Source organism: Parasteatoda tepidariorum, chromosome 2 (genome assembly GCF_982258835.1).
Source record: "Parasteatoda tepidariorum strain Cologne lab strain chromosome 2, Ptep-v5.0, whole genome shotgun sequence".
NCBI classification, from domain to species: domain Eukaryota; kingdom Metazoa; phylum Arthropoda; class Arachnida; order Araneae; family Theridiidae; genus Parasteatoda; species Parasteatoda tepidariorum.
Window position 1 is genome coordinate 20829602 of NC_141756.1, and position 6000 is coordinate 20835601.

General features: G+C 30.0%; 2 non-coding genes across 2 annotated transcripts; both read right to left on the reverse strand.

The window, feature by feature from the left end:
* Positions 1-604: 604 nt before the first annotated feature.
* Positions 605-676, reverse strand: TRNAH-GUG (transfer RNA histidin (anticodon GUG)). Its single transcript has one exon. It is a non-coding gene; the product is annotated as a tRNA-His (tRNA).
* Positions 677-3403: 2727 nt separating this feature from the next.
* On the reverse strand, positions 3404-3475 carry TRNAH-GUG (transfer RNA histidin (anticodon GUG)). The gene has a single exon. It is a non-coding gene; the product is annotated as a tRNA-His (tRNA).
* Positions 3476-6000: the final 2525 nt, after the last annotated feature.

Consider the following 6000-nt stretch of genomic DNA (forward strand, 5'->3'; position numbering starts at 1 on the left):
AACTTTTGGCTCTAGGTTGCTGACCCCTGGTCAACGGTGAAAAAAAGGTTGGGGAGCATTGGGTTCTAGAGAGAAGTATCAAAAGCTCAACTGCCTAAAATGTGCTTTTTTCTTCTTCTTGATTCCATGGATAAAGACTTTGTGGTTGGGGTGTTTTATAAATATGCAGATTATAGTTGAAGTAAAATATTAATAGTAATAACCAAAACATTCTGGCCTCTTCGCCAAAGTTATGTTAATGTTTTATTTTATTTAAGAGCGAGCAAAAGCATCCTATCGAATTTTTGTTTAATGAGTAACAATATTAAATTTATAACACTTGTAACTTTGAACCCAACACAGAAGACAAAAAAACTTCTTGATTAAACAATTAGACAAATTAGTTTTTGCAAAAGACTTTTATATGGAACTAATCTGCATTTGGCTTATATTGAGATGAAAAACACGAGAATCTTCGTCTTTTGCCCGAAAGTAAGGGGATTCTAACCCATGAACCGTAAGCCATCATGAATTTATTATATTTATTTTTATGTTAACCATACAAAATTTATCTAATTAATCCAAATATAATTATGTTTTAGTAAAGTTATGATAAAAAAGTAAATGCCGTGACCAGGATTCGAACCTGGGTTATTGCGGCCACAACGCAATGTACTAACCACTATACGATCACGGCTACATTTAAAACATTCTTAAAGAGGAACTTAATCTTTTTTAAAGCTATTTGCTCTACTTTTTGCCAATTTACAGTAATTTAATGATGCATAACGGCTGCAATTAATTTTTAGTTAATATGAAGAGTATTGATTATCGCGTACAGATGGCAGCACCATAGTTCGGAGCATCAAAACTTCTAATTATATTAAAACCTATCATCTTCATAAAGCTCCTAAAATTATTGCTTTAATCATTCCTGTTTGATTGGGGCACAGTGTAATATAGTTGAGTAATAGATTTGCATTGAGATAATTTAGAATTTAGTAGCTAAAATTGTCTTTAAAAACATTTCTTCGTTACGACGTCTATGTTACATCCCACATGATATGGATAAAAATAAAATACATATTTTTGAATTGAAAAACTTATTTGTTTTGATTTTAAAAAGTGAGAAAAATTTGAAAAGCTCTACAGAAAAATTCTAATTTTTGTTGAAATGTATATTTTAGATTAATCAATGTAAAGTGTGTATATTTTACATTATTTGGAACTAATGTACATTTGACTAATTTTTTTTATGTAATTTTAAATTAGTGTATTATTTTTATAATCGTGTAGCACTGTGATGAACTGTTACTAATTAGAAAAATTTAAATTTAAACTACATAAAAAACTAAGGTGTAGTTAAATATAATTACTTAATATTTATTAATTTAATGATAATATTGTATTTAGTGAGTGTTCGTCAGATTGAGTCAGATGTTGTTTTTGGCCATTTGTATGAAAATTGCAGAAAAGAAAATTACATCTGATGTCATTTACACTCAGAAAGGAAGGATTTTTTCCAGTTAATAGATCTCCTTTACTATTGGTCATTGATAAATATAAAAAAAGTGAAATTTGTTGCACACTTAGATTAATCTATAAAAATGCCAGTACACTTATTGATTACCTTAACTTATATAAATGGATTATTAGGGGAGGTTAAACTATTGTACCAAATCAAAGATTTCGACAATTACCTTTGCCAAGAGCAGTGGTTCTCAAACCCCGGGACACGGATCGACATCGGTAAGTGGGTCAAATGGTATCGGACCACCCAAGAAATATTTAACCATTTTTATTTTATTTACTGTGGTGCATTTCTCTCGTGCTTCTGTGACTGTGTATGGACGAGAATTTAACTGGCAGCTGAGAAATATCACCAAAAGTCACACCAATGTCAAGCATTTAACGGTATTTTGTTTTGAAGGTATGTTTAAATACAACTAAACTAAAATTATCAAATCAAAACCATCCAAACTACAAATAATCAACATCCACTGTGGGTCACGGTAAAATTATCAAACGTTGATCTGTCTACGGCAGAAGTTGAAAACCATCAACTTGTGGAGTGGGAAGTTCACAGAACTCAGGAGCAAGTTGGAGGTCTCCAGAAATGCATGCCGATGATTGAGCAGCACAAGTGGACAACTCTAAAAGAAATTCCGTGAGTTGAGGCCTTCAAATTCAGCGCATGGAATAGTCTTCCAGAATACTGCATAGAGGTGAAGAAATTGGCATATGGAATGCTGACGATCTTCGGGTAGACATATTCGTGTGTGCAAACGTTCTCTTATATGAATATAATAAAATGTAAAGTTATAAGCCAGATTTAATTAAACTTTCAAAAGGCATGCAAAGCCAATGCTCCCATTGATGTAACTATCTATTTTTGTATTTTTATATGAATAAATATTATTCCGTATTCAAAGTTATTTATTTTAAATCTAAAATCAAATATATGTAAGCAAATACTATAATATTAAGTCGAAAAGTCTTAGTGGCCCTTTAAAAAGTCGAACATTTTGTAAATTGTAGTTTTTGACTCTTCCGTTTGTTTCAATAGGTTGCTGACCCCTGGTCTACAGTGATAAAAAGGCTTGGGAGCATAGGGGTACAGAGAGAGGTATCTAAAGCTCCCGTCTCTAAAATGTGCTTTTTCTTGATTCCACGGATAAGGACTTTGTGTGCAGGGGGAGTTATATAGATATGCAGACTATAGTTGAAGTTAAAAATTATTAATAATAGCAACTTTGTAAGCGAACGAATAATGAAGGTTTCAAAATTCGATTATGTTGACGGAAAATGATCATTTCAATTTTGTTTTTAATCTGTTATGCTTATAAAGTTACAGTTATGAGTGTAAAGTGTAATTAAAAAGAAAAATTCATCGAATCAATATATGTAAATCAGACAAACTATTCTTAGGATCAGGATTTACATAACATCAAATTATAGATTCTTTCTGAAATAAATAAGAGAAAAAAAATTGACAAATAACATTGTATTTTGTTGAATTAATTTAAAATTCTCATCGCTAAAGCCATGTTTATTTTATTTAAAAGCCGGCGTTAAACATCTGATCCAGTTTTGAGTTAACGAGTGTCAATGTTAAATTTCTTACCCTTATAATTTTGAATCCAACCCAGAAGACAAGCGAGCTTCTGGATCAAAAAATTAGACAAACTAGCCTTTACGAGGGAATTATTGGTGGAACTAACCTGCATTTGTGTTACATGGAGACAAAAACCACGAAAACCTTCCATGGTCATCGAGAAGGAGAAGTATTTTAACCCATGAACCGTCTATCACCAAGAACTTGTTATAGTTATTTTCATGTTAATAATGAAAACTAATCTAAAATTTATTTGAATAATCCAAAAATAACTTTGCATTACTTCATAAGACGCTAAGATAAAAAAATTGCCGTGACCAGGATTCGAACCTGGGTTATTGCGGCCACAACGCAATGTACTAACCACTATACGATCACGGCTACGTTTGATACATTCTTGGAGAAAATCTTAAACTTTTTTACAAGCAATTTGCTCTACTTTTTGCCAAATTACGGTAATTTAATGATGCATAACGGCAGCAAGTTATTTTCAATTATGACTATGAGTTTTATTTATCACATATAGATGGCAGCACCATAGTTTTAAGGGTGAAAAGCTTTCGATTATTTCAAATTTCGAAACCCTTATAGAGTGCCTAAATTGGATAATTTTTGTGTAATTGAAGGGAGGGAGATGATGTAGCAGCGGAATTGTAGGATAAATTTACATTGTGATCTCTTACAACTTAGAATTATCTCCGAAAACATTACTTCTTTGCTATGTCTATCTTATGTCCCATCTGATATGGGAAAATAAAATAAAATATCAATGTTTGAAATTAATTTTGATTGTATATTTGACTAATTTACGTTACGTAATTTCGAATTAGTGCATTATTTTTATAATCGTATTGCACTCTGATTAACTGTTACTAATTGTAAAAATTTTAATGATAAGTGTAATTATTCAATATTTATTAATTACTTAATAATATTTGAGATAATAATTTCTTAATAATATTTGAGAGTCATAATTTAAATGTTCCAATGTTATCTAATTAATAAATAAATAAAAAGTTTGAGCGTGTTTCTATCTGTGGGTCTCTCTTATAACAAAGAATTGTTTGTGCTAAGATCTTGAAATGTGGGTAGAAGTTGCAAGGGCCGAATTTAGGCCATATCATAAAGTCATTTATAAAAGTTACATTAATCCAGCTGGGAGGTATATCTAAAAAAAGATTTTTTTCTTTGGTTTAACATTAGACATCATTATAAATAAATGTAGAAAATTCTTTCTCTTTCTTTTTTTTTGGAAATATTACAAAAAAATTATTAAGTTGCAGAAAACTTACTTTCTAACTTTTTTTTAAGAGATAAATTTTTTTTGCAGTCGTGGGCTAAAATTTTTGTTTTTAAGGGCTAAAATGTTTTGAGAAATCGATAATTGTATTATCCACAAAGTTCGCATTATTTTTAATTTGAAATGTTCAGAAACTCTTAAAATTTGTGGTTTTTAAAGTTGCCTTTTCCTAATATCAATTTTTCAAGAGTATCCTCGAATTATGTCATATTCTTACTATTTTATCCTGAAGTATTTATAAGGGAAATTTCATTATGTCATTTTTTTTCGTAGGCATTTATTTTGTGAATAAGCACTAAAGATTATTTTAATGGGTGAGCCCCACATATTTATTTAGTGAATGACAATCATATTGCAGCAGATGTTTCTTTTTCTTTTTTCTTTTTTTTTCGTTCGTCAGACATTTGCATGTGAAATGCAGAAACATGTCCCACGCGATGTCATTTTCATCCGTAAAAGTAAGAAGGTCATTGACAAATATGGCTGTAAGTTTAGTCAATTGTAAACTTAGAATAATCTGCTAAAAAGCTAGTATACTTTTTAAACTTAAAGTTAGTTTAGTTTAACTTTCATAACTTTGTTATTAATGGAGGTTTAAACTATTATACCAAATCAAAGATTTTGTCAATTACCTTTATCAAAAATGAATTTGAAAACAAGTATAACATGAAAAGAAATAGAGAAAACACTAAAAAGAAGATCAAGAAACAAACAAGCAAAAAATAGACAGTTTAAATAAAGAGAAAATTATTGCCTGTAACATTTGTTAGACTTTTGATTACAGTCGTATAAATTTTAATTTTTAATAACTCTCTTAATGACTGTAAGTCAACAAACCTCTCTCATAGGGGGATAATAAAACAGACGCAGTTTGAAATTATCATGTATAATCTGCCCATTTAAAGAACTCCTTTCACCAGTCACCTGGAGCACTGTCGGGGACTATGATTACGAGGATAAACAATTGCAAATAGGCGTAAATAGAGACAAGCTTTTACAGAAGTAGGCAAGAGAAGTGTTAAAAGCTCTCTTTTCTATACTAAAACATGCTCTTTCTTGTTTCCATATCCGCAAACTCAGTGACGTAGGAAGTTCCTTACATAGTCAGACTACAGTACATAATTTAATAAAAATAATAGGAATAACATAATTGGAACAACATACAATGTAAAAAAAACAGAATAATGTCTCCTTTTAAATTGGATAAGTTAACGGAAAGAGATAATTTCTCTTTTATATTTAACTCGTTATGTTTGTAAAGTTATGTGCGGGTAACCAAAATCAATTTTCAGTATTATCGATGACGTCAAAACAATTGCACTTCATTTCATTTTTTTCCTTTTGCATCGTTTTTTTTTTTTTTTTTGCATCATCTTTTATTTCTGCATCATCTTTTTTCTTTGCAAAAACTCTTATTCAGCATAGAGTTTGTAGCCAAAACGTCAACTCTAGATATGTATTTTAAATCAAAATGGTGCTCAAAATATGAGGAAAAAAATCTAATTTATTTGTTGTCTTATCAATTGTTACTTTAACTTTTTTCATTAAATGTATGTATTTGTTTATAATGATAAGACAGCCATAAAAACAATTACTTCTGCGAGCA